The 20,746-nt window shown below is 39.5% G+C and overlaps 1 long non-coding RNA gene across 1 annotated transcript in view; it reads right to left on the reverse strand.

The window, feature by feature from the left end:
* LOC125015802 overlaps positions 1-20,746 on the reverse strand; it is a 61,671-nt gene that overhangs the window by 33,722 nt on the left and 7,203 nt on the right. The window lies entirely within an intron of this gene.

The raw sequence follows: 20,746 nt of genomic DNA on the forward strand, positions 1-20,746 counted from the left end.
CTGTCGCATATGAATGTAACGACTGTCTATCCATTGCACATGTTCTGAAAAGTGACAAATTCCCAATCCAAGGCAGTGGAAAAACTAACAATTAGTCCAACCACGTTGGACTGCAAGACTAAGTTGGTGAGGGTCTCCCCCCACCCGTCCCCCATTTGCGGATGCGTTGGCCTCACAACTGTTCTCAAGGTAACAAAAGTCCAACTGTTCGGGGGCTCAGAATTACTTTTTGGAAATAGAAATTGAACATGTTTTTAATCTTTATCTCATGAAAACAATGTTCAGTCTACTGAAATTACAAATTATCATCCATTGTTTGTCTTTATTGATTCACACTGAACTTTATTTATTTTTTTATTTAAGAAAACCTTTTGTGCAATGCACAATTAAGCAAAACAAACAAAAAAAAAGACACAAAGGCTTTTGTTGTTGTGCTTTTGACATTCATTCGTTCAACGAGAACCAATTTATGACTTCATTGAAATAACTTATTGTTGCTTCATTGTTGGGAGTATTACAATAATGTGAGTGAACAGAAGAAGAATGTCACAATTTAAAGTTGTTTTCTTTGGAACACTATCTACAGTACTGTTGCTCTCAAACACATCTTTGTCTCCTGGATGTAGTTCCCGTATCTCATCTATAGGCAGACTGGACCAACCACAGTTGGGTAAACGTCTGCGTGTGACAACATTGATTTTACCATCCTCTCCTTTTGTCTGAAAAGATATGCTTTGATTATGACAAGAACAGCCGTGCTGTAATCCCTTTGCCATAGGAGTTATGTTTTAGAGACATCAGGCCCTTATCGGTGATTGATAACGCTTAACTCAAAAACATATAGAAGCATTAGGGAAGTCAATATTTTGCCGGCGACTGAAGGTGACCCCTGGTTGCCGTGTTTGCAGTGTGTGTGCGTGAGGGCTTTTGATGGTAAATTTGTAAGGGTGGTTATGTGGGAAGGCTATTATGGATTTGCTATCTTGGCCTGAAGTGTTTGCGGCTGATTATGTGATTAAATCAATAATAATTTCTGTTTGGGCTCCTTTGCTCCTCTGCTTCATCTTCTTTTTCCTGTGTAGTTGAGTGGAACGGTGGGTGGAGACTGGTGTACACAAGTACAAATGCGGGCGCAGATACACACCCAAACACACAAGCGTACGCTACACACAGCAGAACAACTGCATCGCAGATGGCACAATGGGCACATTCCAGCATGCAAGAAAAAAAAAAAAAAAAAAGTTTCCACAAAAGGGGGGAAAAGAAAATCACAATGTTAAATAGTCTTTCCACACCTCTGTTCAATGAAGTAACGGAACGAGTGTGTCATTAACACAACGAGACACCCAGGATGAATTATTTTCAACCGCACGCGCTTATTAAAGACTCCTCACCTGCCTCGGTTCACCTGTCAGAGCTCAAAATAAAGAAGACGGCCAACACCTGCGCTGCATCCATCTCCACCTCCACCTCCACGTCGCCTCCCTCATACCTCAGACCCGGGGTTTGGTGACTTGTGCCAGCCACTCCTTAGCAACCGCAATCGCTCCCCTCTCCGGTTCTGCCAAGTTTGTTGTTGTGTCTAGACTGCAGGAAATGCAACATTACATTTGTTTACAACCAACAGGAACTAGAACCAGAAGCTGTTACGTGATTAAAGAGTGCTACACTGAGAGAGCGTGTGTGTGTGTGTGTGTGTGTGTGTGGCTCAACCCCCTGGGTTTGGCAACAATCGACTCGATACAGGCGAACAAAATGGAGAAAGAGAGAACTGTTGTCCATATCAGTTAGATGAACAGATTACATTCAACACAACGTTCTCCTTAAGTCCAGGTGTTGAGAGTAAATTAGGAGGAGCCAAGCTCTGAGTCTGCTTTGTAGGTACTAGTTTTTTTTTATTTTTTTTATTTTTTGGGCCGTTTGTTCCAGAGTGTGACTATTTACAATATGCATTTAGTGTGTCTGTGGCTGCGCGTGTGATTGTGTGTGGCTGCATTAACTCACAATCCCTCAGCACCCTCTTAAATCTATACCCAATAAAAATCAGCACCGTCTCGAAAAACAAAACCCAGGGAAACATCTGTAAAACATCGATTTTGCAGATTGCAAACCAACTGCATGGCTAATGAGAAAAGAAATCATTTTTGATTAATTAACCTAAAAATTGGAGAATCTAAGCTGCCACCAGGGAGATGACAAGTGCTGCAGGGCCTGATCGCACAGGAGGAGGAGGACATACAGTAGGGCTGCTTTCAGCACCAGTTGGCTTGGCGAGGAGAGAGGCAGAGGATGCTTGCTAGCGGTTGAGGTATGGCTCCCATTACCGAGCCAAAATCACCAAGAGTCTTTGTGGTGATCAAATGGAGGAGTGAAGTATTTTCCACTCAGTGATTGCGCCCATTTATTCATGAAAAGGAGAAAATGTTGGTTAGTGATCAGCAGTGGTGGAATTTACTGCTGTTACAGTATTTCAGCTTTGTTTAAACGTCTGGTTTAACCAGATTTCACACACAAACGCAACTGATTATCTCCAGCGTTACTTAGCCATGCAGGCAGTTTTTGGTTGTATTTACATACATTATTTCTGTGCTAAATACTCTAATAAGGCTCAGCTCGGTGTAGTCAAAGCACTGAAAATAAAGCAAAACTCTAAACGACTAATCCGCCTCCAGGAGATATTTTGGAAATGCAACTCACTGCCGTCAGTTACAAAAATTGTTTGAGTAATATCGGAAGCAAAAATTACATAAAATGACGTACGAATTTACAAAGAAAAATTTTTTATTTGAGGTTTCTTTTTTATTCCCGTGCATCACGTAGCGTTAACTGTCTCACATGTTCTTTTTTGACACCTGGAAACTACATTTTTGTAATTTTCATTATCACTTTTAGATTATATTACACCTTCTTTTTCATCAGATCAGATGTTAAATCATTCCTAAAACAATGACACATTATAACAGACATTATAATGCATTATTTTCCTCAAGAACGGGTGAATTTTCCCAGCATGCAAGTTAATTTTTTTAATTTTTGCACGCACAGCATCAGCGCTTATATTTTTACCCACATGCTTTTTTTGCACAGCTTTATACTGTGCAGACAATACGTATCAGCTGTTCGTTATCCAAATCACCTGTAAAGCCGTGTGCTACTTTTGATGGCTTATTGTAGTTATTTTGTAGCTATATTTGCACATGTGCCAAAATAACAAGGCCAATAAACGGACCCTGATTCTGAAATTATATTATAACCGATGAATTAGCAATGACTTGATAAGGAATGAATGAAATAAACCAATATTATTATCAGTTGTTTTTAAGCGAGGAAATTGCAAAGTTCCAGCCATTCATCCCACCCAAGAGCATGCAGGCTGGACGAAAACACAAGTTTATATTCAATAAGACAGACAAGTAATACACACACACACACACACACACACACGCCACAATGGAAGGAGAGTGCACAGAGCCAAGTGGAGCTGCACTCACAACACAGCTGGTTCTCCAAGGTCAATAAAGAACGTGGAGTGTTTATTTGTCCATGTGTTTTATTTGCTTTCTAATACAGCGGAGGCTCTGATTTGACAGATCTACTTGAAAAGAATCACAGCGCCCAAAGAGTGTGGGAAATTTCCTGTCGCCAAAGAACTGACCCTACCTCCCCCACTTTTTTTTTTTTTTTTATTCTATTAGTTTTTCATAATTCATTACCATCCTGACTATTTCCCCTGGTGTCTTCATTTTACCCCTTTTCTCCTCAAGAATGGTCGTGCCCTAGCAGCTCACTGGGGTGTTGCAGTAACAGCCTCCTGCCCCTCCGATGGCTAGACAGTAGGCCATTGTAAAGCTGAATTGCCATGGATTTATAGCCACAGTCCCCGAGTTCCCAGAATGCAATGTCACTCTGTCACACTGTCATCAATCTGCTGTCTCTGACCAAAGACAAAGAGGAAGGGGCGAAAATCGCCGCTCAGAAGTAGCACAACAGCAAGAGTGATACTTCTTTATGCATGATCTCGTTTTTATCGGCCGCCTGTCTGTCATAGGTAAAAAAAATAAATTAAAAAAAAGCTCCATTTACTCAAGACGAGTCTGAGAGCAGCCACATCAGACATCATCTTCCAGTTCCAGATTGCACAATTAAGAAGGGGCTGATTTGGTGCCAAGTGTGGCCATTGTAGCAAATGAATACACCTTTTGATGCCAAAGCTTTTCCAAGACATTTAATCTTCATTAAGCTATAAAACCTGCAGCCCGGTAGGCCGTTTCACATGTTAACATCCACTCATGACACAGCTTTTAGTGTGATAAAAATATAAGTGGGATATTTGTCCTTCTTTGATAGGAGTTGATTTTTTTTTCTTTTTTTTCTGCTAAAATAAAAAAAAACACTCATATAAAGTCTTCTGTCACAGCCTAAACCCCACCATCTCTCCTCTCCCATATACTGTTTGGTCTCACACATAGATATTGAACATCATAAATCAGCTTCATAAAGGACGTCTGAGAGATTCTGTGTTTTCTTTCTTTTTTTTTTTTTTTTTTTGAATAAGAGAAGGAAACCTAAATCCTTGTGATTAATGTGCTCTCAAACCCTCTCATAGCCATGGTAACCAGGGCAGTTTGCCATGCCATTTAGAGGATCCAGGCTCTGACATAGAAGTAGCAATCCCCCCACCCCCCAAAGTCTCTTACTAATATTTTCTCAGCTCCAAACACTTAAAGCTTTAAAGAGTTTTCAGTTTTTCTTGTTTCAGGCAGAAAGCAAGACAATATTTAATTGCGCGACATGATGATTAAAAAAAAACCAACAACAGCAAACACTTTTCCACTTTTCATGTTCTTAAAAATAAACATAAATGCTTTTTAGACACTTTTCTCTCTACTCTGTCCTCATACTTTTAGATAATGTCTAAAATAATTCAGTGATTTCTCTTAATAATAAAATACAGCGCTGAGAGGCTGAAACATTTGAATCCAGAAGGAGAGAATTTCCACTTTTCTAGTCACTGGACACAATTATATTAATTATTTCTCACAAAATTGTTTAAATTATTTCCAATACTTAATATAAACTTAATGTAAAAGCATACCAACAGTGTATAGTGGTCATGTGTTTCCTTAAATTAACTTAGACTGGCACTTTTGGAAATAGCTTAAATACAAAAGATATTGCTTAACCAATTACTGGAAAATCTGTTGAGCAATTTCTTCCTTACACACCCTTAAACTAAATATATACGCACACAAACAAATACGTGCTTTTCGGGGAAAGAGGATGGCTTTTATACGCGCCCAATAAAGCACAGCATACTTTTTTACATGTACATAAACAAACGCACAGCGAAGGGACCCACGGAGTGTGGAGGCACAAGCAAATGGGAAGTGTGCACATTAAAATACAAGAGCAAAAAAAGGAGAGGGAACTCACCCACCGTGACAGAGCTGCGATTATAAGTTTGCTGTCGAAGCCTCGGATCCGTCCGCTACCTGATGCGTGCCTCCTTTAATTTACTGTGTCAATAACACTGCTCGTGGAAATACAGCCAGCATGATAGATGGACACGCTTTGCATGGACTTCTCCCCAAAGTGCCAATTGTTGAAAGTAAAAAAAAAAGAAAAAAGAAAAGAAACTAGAGTAAACTAGAGTAAAAAGTTCCTTTATCTAAATCACTTTACATGCCTTTGCTGCTACATGTCGCTGCTGCTATTTTCTTTCTTTTGGTAGCTGGTGTTCCCCTTTGAGCCCTTTCCATTTACGAGGCATCAACATTCTCTTCAAGTAATTAGTCTGGAAACAGTCACGGGCGGATTTAAATGCTGTTTATTTTGTGCTGTACCTACATAAGTGCTAAATCTACGTTTCCTTTTTCTAATAGTGAATAAGGGAGGCTACGGAGGACCAGTCAGATTTTGTAGATGCCAACGTAACAACACACATTAGCCCCGGGAGTAGTTTGCACAAGTTTGATCTATCTTCATTACAGCTGAGGACCTGACTGTGTTCTCAGACAAAAGGTCTTAACAGGAGGCCACAGAGTTCAATTAAAGGAAGAGTGGAGAGGTGAGCATTGATTTGAAAGACAGTATTTCAAACTGCACCCCAGAGTACAGGGAAGGGCTCTCACACTGATGACACTAATTCTTAGGGGAAATTCATGTTAGTTGGTGTCTAGACGTTTTATTACTCGGCCAAAGCACCAAAGAATGGCTCCGTCCCCATCTCCAGGACTCGGGAGGTCTAAAAGTTCTGGCTAATTGACATATTTCAATCACACTTAAAGAGGAATTGTTAAACGTCCTCCAGCTTGCTGTTTTCGGATAAAGTCAGTTCAGGCCACTCATGATCAGAGATATGCCTTAATGGCTTGCTACTCTATATTAGCAGCAAAGCATCAACATAATATAGATTGTTTTTCTGTGTGTTGGTCCAAATATCTCAACGGGTGTGCAACTACACAAATGCACTTTTTTTTCTCTACAACTTACTTTACAAAATACTAAAAAAACAAAACAAAAATTAATTCTTAATTTTTTTTTTCAAACATTTAACTTAAATTTTTTTTCTACAGATTCTTGCAAGATCAAGTAAAATTCCTCTATAGTTGCTAGACCGCTTGGAGGAAGTGTTCCTAACATGCTCACTAGATTGACACACATGTATTCCCCACACGGTGACATCCATCGCACTTTATGCTATGAACTTTACATCACACTGACACTGGTGGACTTAATGAACGTAGGACGTCAGATAGTGTCTCTTCCTTGGGTTATTTCCACAGCGTGTTTGCTGGCGGAGTAGGTTTACACAGCAAGCTGCTCTGAAGGCCAGTATTTCAGCTCGGTATTCATCGGTCCAGATTGTAGACACTCGAAGAAGCGAAGGTGAATCAACAATGCTGGGAAGCATCGGCCGACAAAATATCCAGCGAACCACTGGGAACATATGAAAGCGTGTCTACAATTTAATGACTGTCTACCAGAAAAAAATGCCACTAGGTCATGTCAAAAAGAATAGGAATCTGGTAAGACGCTGCTAGGATTTCGTTATGGAGTGTGTTTCAGCCTATGCACAGAAGAAAAAAACTACCTCTGCATGCAATTGGACATTCCTACAACCAATCAGAGCCATGTAGTAGTAAACAAATTCACCTCCACTCCAGATGCTGTGTATGACTACGCTGCTGCTAGCCCGTCTGAGCAATTTCTGCATTGCATTGTCAGTTGTCAACAGAGTGACTCAAGACCAACTTTCCACTTGGCCCACAAATTGTGGGCTGGTTTCTGGACGAGGTTTATTTAGCCCGTTGTGGGATAAAAAAAAAAAAGGGTTACCTTATCTGAAAAGTAAAGCAAGCTTGTATCTGTTATTTAAAAAAAAATGCTAAAGTGAATCAGAATCATAATTCCTTTGTTAATCCCAAGAGGAAATTACTTTTCATTACAGCAGCTCCTACTCAAAGTGTACCAGTGTTCAGAACAATGATCAATGTGGGCAGTAAGAACATGTAAGAATAAGTGGGAAATTAGATTAAGAATACACACATCAATGTAAAAAATACAAAAAACATGTATAAAAATATGTACAAGTATGAGTGAACATGTGTTCTGAGTTGTTGCTCCCTCAGTAACTTTGAATATGGGGTATTGGACAACGGGAAATTAACTTGCACATAAATGCCACCTTAATCAAAGGTCACATTTTTAAACCTCTGCAGAGTAAGATGATGTAATAACTAGAGGAAGTTACCGTCTCGTCATTGCACGGCATCTTCTTAGCAGAGCCTGTGAAGTTTAATACGTTAGTTTGGGCTTCTGCGTCAATTTGATGCCGTAGCCATGGCAACAGCGCAGAGCATACGCAGACCCTAGCAACGCAGCACCTGCACCTCCTACTACACAGCCACAACGATTGCTAAATTGGCAAATTTTGGATCAATGAAGTTGGAACACGTCGAGCAAAGGCTAAATGAGGTTTGGAGATACAAACATTTGTATGACTCGTCTTTGCCAAAAGTTTTAGTCGCCATTGTTGAAAGTGAAGCAGGAAGTAGTAACAGGTTACAGTGTCTATGTTCCGCGATACTTCAAGTCATATACTTCCTGTACAATAAAGATTTATAAACTGAGTGTGTGGGAAATTTCATACAAACTTAATGGAAGGCAAAAGGTTTACATTCTAGTTGTCTCTGAATGCACTTTCCATAAAATGTTGTCCAAACACAGGTTGCAATCTAAGTCACAGAGTTTATCTATGTCATGGAGTGGCGTATAAAGTGCACGCCTCTGGCAAATGTTTGTGAGTCATGTCCATAATGGCGTAAAATGAAACGCAGAAACGTTTTAACTAACGTCAGGGCAAGACAGATCTTAGTCAAGACTACATAAAAATTACACCAAATGATGCAGAAAACCAAAACATGCGGAGTGGTAGCACAAGACACGACTTAATGCTCCACCGTGACACGAGCTGTAATGGTGTTATTACGCTAAATTGTGACCTGTTTACAAAGGCTTAAAATACACATTGTTTTAAAAACAAGTCTGGAAAGATCGCACATAAAATAAAGGTAAAATTTTGTGCAGCAGAATTTAACTTTTTTTTTTAGTTTTTCGCTCCAATAATGATCTGGTGAAGGTGATTTTCCAAACCACAGGTTGACTGGGTGTAAAATTGTGTGTTTAGAAGGAAAATTTTACCTTTATTTTTTCTTCAATGATGAACAAAATAATAATAATTCTAAATTATTGTTTAAGTTCTTTTTCCAAAAGCGGGGTTGTTAAGCCATATAACTTAAGATGTCGATGTTACACTTTGATCACACTTTGAGTTTTAATACAACAGATGTTCTACATATTCCAACTATTACTATGTTTTAAACCAATCAACACTTATTAGGAACAAGTTCCTTCTTGGTGTCTCAAAAAAGATTTAGAATAGTAGGGGCATTTAAACTTATTATAAGGTGAAACAGTGTAAAAGCTTAACCAAAAAATCTGATTTACTTGTGAAAAGTAACAAAATCTTACTTTAAACACTAAATAAATTCTACTTTGCCAGATAGATTTCGTATCATTTTATTTCAGAGATTCAGACTTGAAAACAGACGACTCACACACACACACACACACACCCACACCCACACACACACACAGACACACATGCTCAAGTTGATTAGCGGGACTCCTGCGAGTGTGTGTCACGTTTTAGTGGAAAATTACAGCTCTTCCAACAATTCCTCAGTCGGAATCCCATCCTAAAGTGGATTTTATCTGCAAATCACAATTATTTTGTTCATGCTCTGTTTTAATGGGCACCCCCGCGGGGCTGAAGAAGACACTTCTCTATTCATAAATGTATTACTGCTGGGGAATCATTAACTTATTGTTAGCGGCGCGACTGATGGCTTATTGACATGACAACATTCCACCAACACTTTTGTCTTTAAGCCATACATCCATATCACTGAGAACAATGTCATCTACCCCACTTTCACCACTCCCCTTGTGTGTTTGAGCTTAGTGGAAGGCTTTTCAGTGACCGGGGGGAGAAAAAAAAAAAAAAGAAAAGAAAAGAAAACGTGCCCAGCGAGAGATAAGTGTAGGCTGGGTTTTCTGGAAAGACTGAGGAGGCTTTTTTTTATGACGAGGAATAAGAAAAACAAAAGCACCAGATGCCACAGTGAATGAGACAGGAGGGTGTGAGATGATGTTAGACAGAAATCACTGTTTTCTGAAAACGATATAGTGCTTCTGGTAACTTAAGAACTGAAGAGAAGGCCGATGAAAGCCTAAACGGTGGCGAAACAGAGCGGGAGAAATTGTCATGTGTGAATTATCAGAGAAGTGAAGCCCCCCACCCCCCCACACCCCCCCACACCCCCACTCGTCTGATATTTATGGCCGAGGATGCAGGAAAGTCATGGAGTTGGACAGTTTGCACAGATGGTGGCCATCCCTGGTCAACATTCAAATAAAAAACGGAATGAGCGTCTCCCTCTGTCTCCAGCTATTCCTCTCTCAGTGAATGCAGACGCAGATAAAAGGACGGGGTGTAAAAGTGTTTAAGTAGACACAAGTTGTAAAAGAGGAGGAAAAAAAAAAGCAGAATCGCTATTCAGTGCTTGTGCAATCCTTTCTGCCTTGTTGAACTTTATTAAATTCTGTCGTTCTCTCCTTCCTGTCTGGCTCCCTTTGTCAGCTTCTTCTCATGCGTAACTCAGATTTTTTTTTAAACAGAGGTGTTGTGGAGGGCATTCAGACTGAATGAGTGTGTTGGTGATAATCATACCACAAAGTCCCTATAAGAATCCTACTGAGATGGATCAAAAAAACAAAAACAAAAAAAAAAAGCGGAGTGGGGCATCTGAAGGCTGACTGCTTAATGTGGAGTGAATGTCGGAGTTAGTCTCTAGCCTGTGTTCGCACTGCAGCTCCACTCAATTAACTGTACGCTGCTGTTCATATGCTGTAGAAGGGGCTGTTAGCTAACTTAAATTCACAGGTGCATCAGACAAACACACAAGCCAGAAATAAATAACTTTTTATTTTTTAATTTTTTATCACATCTGTACAATTAAATTAGATTTAAATACAAAAACCGCCAACATTTTTGGCTTGTGTAAAGTTAATAAATGCATGTGATTCATGACTGTTTATTTTTCATTAATAGTACGCCTGTGAAAGTTAATTTGTTAAGTAAAGTATGACTGGTTGAACACGAATTCCCTTTAATGCCACATTTTTTTAAAATGCGAAACATTATATTATATATGTTATAATGCTGCATCAAAATTGGCCAAAATCCCAAAATAGGAAATAAGTTCAAGCACACAACAAGGTCCGTGCTCTGCAGAAAACCACAGAAAAGTAAAATATATCTTCCAGGAGCATTTAAAACAGATCTAATAATAATAATGATAAAAAAAATAAAAATATGTGCGATCATTTTGCCCCAAGTTAACTGTGGAAATCATGCGATTAATTGTGATTAAATATTATCTATATCTGTCTGTTGACATCCCCAATTTAAATGCTAAGGAGGTCTGAGTGTAGAAGTAGAAAGAAAACTAGGAATTCAGAGCAAAATACAAAAATAAACTTTAAAATTTTTGTAACAGAAGTGAGACCCCGCCCACGACCCCCTCGGGTTTATCTCGCAACCCCATGTCAGCTCCTCGACCCCTGTGCTGGAAACCATTGATCTAGATAGTAATTTTCCATTGTTGGCACAAGAGCCCTCAGACAAGCTGCATGCAAGCAAATTTGAACCATTACCTCACATGAATGACTAACACCAAAATATTTGTGTTGCCTGTTTGGTTCCACGTCTGTTTACAAGGAGTATAAAACATTCAAAGTATTTCACATCAGTTTTTCACACACACACACACACACACACACACACACACACACACACACACACACACACACATCCACACACACAAACACACACACATCCACAGTTGGGATGCAACTGCAAACTAGGCTTAAAGTTATTGTCAGAGTACCTATGTACCGTATAAAAAGTACACCGCCATCTGATGGCTCGTGTCATAGTGTGCAATGATCCGGAGTAATGATCCTGTACAGGAGGTCTTGTTTTCTCTGTTCACTGGATTTCTAATTTACCTGACGTCAGGGATTTCTGTGACACCCTGCAGTCAAAAAAGCGTATTTTGTTTGATCGTATCAAACACCCGATCTGCTTGATAAGATCAGCACGGGAGGGCTTCCTAAAATAATCATCTCTTATTCTTCTACTATTTTGGTGACTTTGAGAACCTCAAGCAAAAAGCGACGGCTGCGTACAGTTGACATCTCAAACGTTGTCATCTAAAAACAGAGAACACGTCACCGTTATAACACACACTTGCCACAGTTTTGGCCACATTTGGGAAGGGTTTTATGTGACTCTCTCTGGACTGTTGTCAGAGTGAAATCATTTGCTGTGAATTAAATGACAATAGTGCAATAAAGCTCTTTATCACGTTGCCTGGGATTCGCGGGTGTGCGCAGGCTCCACTTTCGAGCGGCTCAGAACACCTGTATGAATCAGTTTTATTTATTTATTTGTTCATTTTTCTGTCTGAGAGACGAGTTTGGTCTTGAAGTATGTCTGTGGCCCAGCCATTCATTACAGCAGCTATGAAAGCCACGCTAATGGATATGAAAGTCAGATCAATTGGCCAGAAAGGGGAGATTAGCGAGGGATGAGTCACCATATTCCTCCTTCTTGACAACCACGTCATGGCTTGCCACCTCTCCAGGGCCGTCGCCGGCTGAAGCCCATCTTTCATCAGTGGGGCTTTAATCTGACATGCTACCACGTGCTTCATAATCATATCGGCAAAAAAAAAAAAAAAAAATCATGATAATAAAAAAAAAAAATCTATATCACATCAGACTCTCTTTCCCACCTGTGGGGCGGAACACGTGTTTGCCGCAGCGGCGACGAGAGTCTTTGAATCTATTGATCACGTGTCAGAGAGGAAGGAAAAATAAAAAGGGAATGGAGCGGAGATGAAGACGAAAGGTAAGAAAAGGCTGTCCCGTGAAAAAAAAAAAACAAACGGTGATTGTGAAGTGACATTCTGGGGAAGAAGTGGCAGACTCCCTCTCCTGGTGCCGGCCAAACAAACAAACACAGGGGCGAGACAAAGTGCAATCACTGACCTTTGTTCAAAGAAGCCATCTAATCTGTTTCCACTTTACTTAATTAGAAAAAGCAGAGGGATTTTTAATGTGCACAGTGTTAATGGGAAACAGCTCACAGGTGCTAATTAAAAAGAGAAAAAATGATCTCTTTGGTAACTTTGAGTCCATCGGTCTGTATATTCCTCCGTTGAGAACTTGGCAAACTTAACCCTGATTATGCGTTCGCTGTTTTTTAAAGTTTAATCTTGACAAACGTAGCATAACTCGAGTGTTTCCACTGTATATGAATAGATGTTTGTTCGTCGAACATGTACGCGCAATATGCAACACGAATTACAGGGTCTGGTCTTTGTCAAATGGGAGAGCTCGGTAATTTAAGCTCTCGCTCTCCGTGGCGTTTCCCCACTGACTGCTACATCCTCTCGCAGACACTGATTAACCCACCGCTTTACAGGATCCACAGAGGTACCATGTGTGCCCTTCAGGTGGTAAATGCATTCATTTCCTCTCTGACTTTGACTGTTGAAAGACGTTAACTCGGCGGCTCTCCCAAAAACCGCGCTCCACGTCGTAGGGGACGCAGCAGGCGACCACCTTTCATGTCAACTAAAAATCATCAGTGTGGCCCCAAAACTCAGTAAATCTATAGTGAAATGCAAAGACAATTACACTGATTCAGGTTTAAGAAAAAATGCTTAGCAAGTAGCTTGGAGGAGTAGTTTTAAACTGGAAGTTTGAACGCACATGTTCACACTAACTGACACACACACATTGGGAAAGTAATTCCTTTAGTGTGAGCAGTGTGCATCATTAAAATGTGTAAAAAAAAAAAAAAAAGACATAACAATCCTGAGAATATGTCGTCACGCTCGCTCAAATCCGTGCTCGTCTGCTCAATGCTTCTGCTTCCACAGCTTTTCCTTCTTTTTCTTTTTTTTCAAATTACAATAAGTAGCGAGATTATTGAGAGCTACAGACATCATGCAATTAACATATTGATGCCCCTACTTCAATTTCAGAACAGAGTGGTCTGTAATGCGCCACATTTATCTGAAAACTACAACATAATTACTATTAGCAGCTTTGCGGAATTTAAATATGCAACTGATGACGATCAGCAAAAGAATTTCATTTCTTTATTTGGAATAAATTATAGCGTGCTAATGGGTATAGATAATAGACTGCACCATTTGCATTAATCCAATATAAACGTGCAGTTTCCTAATAACGCTTCTGTGTGCTTATCGTGCGGCTTGTTTTCTTGATCACTTTTTTGGTTTGAGTGATTGTAGATTTTTTGTTTGCTTTTGTTTTTTTTTTTTTTTTTTGTTCTCAGCATAAATGTGTCTTTATGCTCTTCTGAGTGGTAGGACATTTGCATGGCTTCACAGACCCGTTGGCGCTTTTGATTTAATGCACATATACAGTTTATAGTTTAGTTTATTTGCACAAATGTTGAAAATGCAGTTAGAGTGTCGGAGAGGTTAGAAGCCACTGAAGGCTTATCAAAGAACCTCTTCTAATCAACGTGAGATTTACATTCACAAAGTACAAAGAACTACAAGAAATCAGTCAAGTCAAACGGAATAAACATGATAATACCACACTCAAGTTGATTAATTAAATACTTTTTCATTTGGTCTTTGAAGGTTTACATTAGTCTTGAATATTTAATTAACTTAATTAATAATCTGCATTTTTTTTTTTTTTTTGTCTTTGCAATAAAGTCTGACCTGCATACTTCTGGTACTGCAACACACTTGAATATGGTGCAAATCAATCATTTTTGAATGCATTATATTACGTAATGCCGCCACACAACATCTCCTTTCATTGGGGCTAAAGTTAAACCAGGATTTTTTTACATTTATGGCCAACAGATAAAACCAAAAATGCACAGATTATTCCTTCCCACGTGATCTAGGACCCGGTAGCTGGTGAAGTCAACCCCGTGTTATGCACCCTTAACCACATTAAAGACCCCCCTCCCGCCCTCCCCTGTACGGGCAGTGTGTGGTCTGCCTCTCAGGGACGGCAGGGGACGCAGGAAACAAATTAGCTTTCTTGACCTTGGCCCAAGTTTCCCTTCCAGCCTTCACCCCTCCTCCTCTCTGCCCTTCATCTGGCCACTTCAAGGGTCAGCTGGATGACAACACGCCTCTGTTGTCCTCCGCGGTGGAAGAGAGGCTCATGCGGGCCTGACGTGCGTCGTGGGAAATGGGGTTTTATGAGTTCGGTTTATACGTGAGGTCAACTGGATGTGGTCGAGATGATTACCGGGCAAAAATGTCATATTTACGGCGCCGGGTGAGGGAGCGATTTTCAGTTGAAAACACACAGACGAGGGAAAAAATAAGCTCTTTTTAGGTCTTTTTCGGCTCCGGGTGAAATGAATGGAGCTCATGCGAGGGCTAATGTAAGGTGCACGTGAACGCTCAAGTTGTTGCTCTCGAGTTCGAGCTTGGTCTCTCGCTGTCTCGTGCACAAACACAAACAGATGTGGAAATGAAAAGTAGCTTGTCGAAAATGTTAACACGTTTAAAGTCTGCGCAAGAAGTACGCTCTTCGCAGCCTCTGAAATGAGGGACCTTTGGCCGAGGGGAGTGAAAAGAATCCTTTCAATGACAGATATTGGATTGTAACACCAACAAGCAAATCTAATTCCCCCAGTTTACGCTAAATCACGTCTACGTGCATCAACGTGCGGCCCCAGAGCAAAAAAAAAAAATAACCTGGGGAGTCCAACGGAGGGTAGAAGCAGCACTATATTAATGCTCATACTCTTCATTGATCTGCAAGGACTCCTTAATCTTGCGGGCAGCTTCCTCCTACGTATATTTCATAATGTGATACATCGTGCATCGATAACTCCGGTAAGGGCCTATACACTCTCATGCTGGCTCACAGCATTTATTGATCCCAGAGTGAAGTAAACATGTCTTTAACACATCTGACTGCCACTCCTGGTAGGCAGAATAAAAACTGTCGAAGCAAGCTCCTCGTTATTGGACACTCTAATGATGACAGGAATCAATAGTTAACATGACAAGATATCATCTGAGAAGTTAATAACTGTCTGGATGGAAAACAAGGAGATCAAATAAATAAATAAATAAATGAATAAATAAAAAAAAGCGTCTCTTTGTGGTTAGAGGAGAGAAAACACATGGTCAAGACACATGTTCGTTGCTCACCACTGTAAACTCCGCGCTGGGGATTATTTACTTGCAGTATGATTCAACTGGTGTTCTGGGAATGGGATCACAAAAAATTACATACAGTAAAGTGACTCAGGGCCATGGCTTTGGCAGCGTACCAAATTGACCATGTCCCTATGACTAAACGGTAGCTTAAGCCAGAGCTATTCCCGCTGCAGGTCCGATAGGCAGCCAAGTAAAAAATGATAATAGGTGTGAGCTAGTATGGGGTTTTCAAAATCCGCAGCTCCTGGTTAATAGAACGATGTTGTTGCACTGAGGCTGCCAGCAGCTGGTTTGCTTTTACATTTTTTTTTTTTTTTTTTACCTCATATTCATTATTTTTGATGAATAATTACATTCAGCCTGTATTAGTTCTTGATAGATTGTCTCTTTCTATCCTGTTGGAACTTGGTAAAAGTTGTTTACTTCCATTTTACTTCATCTTCTTAGCCTGTTTTTTGACTCTTCCCCATTTTCACATATTTATACACACACATATATACACCCCATTTTACATATAATTTTTTCCACTTCTTTTCGATCTTTATATGAATTAAATATTGAGATTTGGGTCCCCTTTTAACTGGTTGTTCTCGTATATGAAGGGCCCTGATTAAACGTTCATGTGAAATGCATTATTTCTGCATCATCCAACAGCTAGAATGCTAAAGTGTAAAATACAGCATTAAAAAAAAAAGACTATTAAAACACCATCACCATTTGCCAGATATATTATACCACCACTAAACACTAAAACTTGGAAATAAAACCATGCATAACAAATAAAAACTGCGACAACGTAAGGCAACCTTTGCTATCAGCCAGTTTGACTCATGTTGCAGAAATACCGGATAATGCAAGTAATAGTATGTTGTTAGGCAAGAGCAAGAGTCTGAGCTGATTCATGTCAACCTCAGGCCACCAATTACTGATGACACTGACAAGTGTGAGCATGGATTCCTCTAAAGTGAGATCACATGGCCGACAGTCTGAGTCCACAGACAGTAGGAAGTGAAAGTGCCACTGCAGCCACAACACAGGTCAGATCTCAAACACAGTTTTCCGCTGTACAGTGCAATCGCTTCTCGTTTCACTCAAAAATCTGCAGGAGAGATTGAAGAACAAGGACAGAGAGTGAGGCTCAGGCTTCGTGATGCAACACGAAGGCGACAGGAGGAAACCGTGAACACGCATATTCTTTCGCTCGGGAAGAACGGCGAGAAGCAAGACAAGTTTGTTAGAATGGTGACGAGTTAGGATGAAACTCTTCTTTTTTTCCTACGCTTATTTTCATTTTTTACTAATGAACTGACTCAGCTTCCTCAGGCGGACTTACAGCATTTCTGCCAAGAAAAAGAAAAATGAAGATGATTTCAAGTGGAAATAATCAAGCCCCTATTAAAGCATTACCAGTGTCAGCATTTGTTAAGAAATGAAGTTTGATCTTATTTGTAATCGTTTTTGTTACAACAACTTTCATTAGACACCCTTCTTCCCTGTCCCCCCCTCCTCCCCAACCACCCAGCAGTTTAATGAGCTAAACCTTGGAAGTGTTTTTGGCAAAGGCAGGAAAAAAAAAAGGACACGTTTCGAGTAACTCCGTTTGATTTTATTTTGTCATTGTGTCTGACATCAAGGGAGGGAGAGAAGGGCAAACTTGTGAGGTTTGACAAAGGCAGTGGCAGATGTGGAAGTGTGAAAAATAAAACGAAAGGGGGATAGCTATTTGTGTGCAATGAAGAAAGACATAAAAAACAGCCTCGCACTGAGATAGTTGCTCTAAATGAAATACCTGCAGATTGCATGTTGCTTTGCATTTGCAGGGGTATTCAATTTTAATTAGGGTTTTGGAGACATCTTTTATCAGACTGTCACTAATCTCTCTTTCTCCAGCTCGCTCCCACCCCCTTCTTTTTCAAATACACACACACACACACACACACACACACACACACGGACGCGCGCGCACACACACATTTGAAAATGCAAATACAGAGCCACAAGAAAGAAGACGAAAAATAAAAAATTAAAAGATTTTTATGCAACAATTTGTCTGATTATCAAAAAAAAAAAAAAAAAAGAAAAAAGAAAGAAATGAATTGGAGACAAGAGCATTGTTCCATTTCATTTTGGAGAAATAAAAAAAAAACTAAAAACCATTACCTACTACTACTACTTTTTAATTGCATTTTCTTTGGGGCAAAGGTGATAATTAATTTTGCTCAGGGAGACACACGTGAACCAATAACAACAATATCCAAAAAATGTTAAATGGTATTCTTGCCTTCAGTCCAAGAATTTAAATTCTAATAGTTGCTCCGTGAACGCATAGTGCAGGACAGAGAAAGAAGAACTAAAACAAAAAAATTAAAAAATAAATACGTAATTAATTCACCAGATGTTCATAGAACAAAAATCCAAATGGTGACATGACATGCAAGACATCAATTCACAATTGAAAACAAGCAAATCAAAATATGTACATTTTTTTTTAATAAAAGCTTGGTGATTACAATATTAGCTAGTTTTTATATGCAAAATATTTCAGAGACCATCTTTTTTGTCATATCACTTACAGCACGTGTAGTAGTAGCAGTAGTAGTAGTAGTAAGTTGGGATAAACTTCACACTACAAATAAAAAAATACTGCGAGTTTAATGGTGTTTATCCCACATTTCTTTCTTTAGGTTCCTTTAAAATTAAAAAGAAAAAAGTAAAAGAAAAAGCAGCTCCTTTTCAACAAGAGCAGCACTTATTCAACAAAAGTGTCTTTCAACATGGCCGTAAAACAAAGGCAACTTCTGGCTATAAAATGTCCTCTTCCGCCCTTGTATTCTATATGTGTGTGGTGTGTTGGTTAGCCTGTCTCCCTCTCTTCAGTCCTGGCCCCTCTTCCATTGTTAGTCACCTTGTTTATTGGCTGGAGCAGCCGTGGCGTACTGGACATCATCTGAAACTACAAACGACAGGATGCAATAAGCTGGAGAATAGCAGCAATCTGAGGAAAGTTCTCCATTCACCAGAGCTCCCTAACTCTCTGTCTTCTTATCCTGGGCAGAAAATAAAAAAATCAATACAGGCTCACAGGGCTTGATAAAAGTGCTGGACAGGGAGAGAAGCAGTGCTGGATATAGTAAATTAAAGTGATCAAAATTTTCCAGTCGACTCAGCCCGCAGCCTACATAAACTAACAACCCTGTCTCCCCAACTGTCCGTCATCCTCCTCCACCCACCATCTTCATTCTCTGCTTCAGCATTATTTCAATCTTTCCATTTTGCTGGATTTTATTGCATTTCACTTTAGTTTTCCCCTTATTTCTCAATTGTATCTTACCTGTGTAAAAGCACAATATATTAAAGAATTAAATTAATAGTTTTTTTCCATAATTTCCCATGAAAGGTATATGAAAATAGTGTAAAAATGCAGGAATTTTAAATAAAATTTCTATATATTTGCCGAAAAACTTCCCTTCTTGCATACTTTGCTTTCATTAGTGATCCCAGCTCCTTCAGGTGCCACTGAACAACTCACAATCCCTCCTCACCTGGTGAATGTACATGGTCCCATGCTAATGCTAACGACTAAACATTTAAATAAGATGTGCTAAGCTAGTGCTACGGGACAAGTCATGTCAATAGAAAGCAGCGAGCTTAGCTGATATCAGCTAAATCTACCATTAACTCTGGGTAAGGCAACAAATAGAAGCTGAAAACAGGTCTAAATAACTGAGTGCCACTGGAATTGGTAATGGTAAAGTAATTACTGAACTGTATTTATTTACACGATTCATTTCAGGAAAAACGAACTGCATTGACTAGCTAAACCCACTTTAGAAATGTCATTAATCAAAATGAGTGTATTTATATAATGTAATATAAATTGTATTTTTACACTTCCAACAAACACAAAGTTTAATTAACGTTCATTTCCGAGTTGTTTTATTGTCCTCCTAGCTCAAGTTATTCCAATGTTTTACTTGTGTTTTGGTCTCCACCAACTCTGATAAGCTAAGCTTCAGGTGCTCAATGGTCCACAAACTAGCTGCTCATTTTGTTTGTCTGCCAATTTAGTCCCAGGCAGCATGTAGAGTAGATTTACCCAAGGTTATTTTTTTACCAAGAAAAATTCACTCAAATGTTTGAAAAAGAAGTCCAAAGGCAGAAATAAAACAAAAAAGTGGAGGGCTAAAGATGCTAAATGCTACGCAATTATAAGGGGAACTGTAAAGTTTGTGATTGTTCTATGTAGGTGCCTCTCCTTTTATTAAATTAATATAACAAATCATTAGTATATCATTAATCACCTAAATGTAATGACAAAATAACAACCAGGTAGCTAAGACTAATGGTAGTTTCACTGCATGGCTAATAATAATAATCATCAATAATATAATAATGCTCAAAAACAAAACCATAAATCCTCATGAAAATCTGTCTTTTGCCGCCTTTGGGCCCCTCCTGCAAAATTTGACCATTATGTAGAAAGCAGTCTAAAATATGCCACATTTAATGACACACAATGAGCGATTGGCGAATGTTTTTTTTTTTTTTTAAACTTTTAGCCAGCCCGTGCATTGTCATGCTAACGTCTCTGCTGGAAATGAGTACAACCACACGTACACTAATTGAATTACAGTAATTCCGGCAGCAGCTGACTCACTCTAGCTGCTAGCTCACACCCCATGCCAGCCCCCACATGGGGCCCTTTGGCACCTTCGCTACCCAACAGTAAGAAGGGATTAATAGGGATTGGCCAATCCGGTCCAGTCCAACAGTGTGTGAGCTTTATCACGGAGCTAAGCTGATATTCCAGCTCAACACTGATAAGTACAATTTGATGGTTGCACTATGTTGTGCGGGGAAACCATTACCATGTATTGTATATA

The sequence above is a fragment of the Mugil cephalus genome, chromosome 11 (assembly GCF_022458985.1).
Source record: "Mugil cephalus isolate CIBA_MC_2020 chromosome 11, CIBA_Mcephalus_1.1, whole genome shotgun sequence".
Taxonomy (NCBI): Eukaryota; Metazoa; Chordata; class Actinopteri; order Mugiliformes; family Mugilidae; genus Mugil; species Mugil cephalus.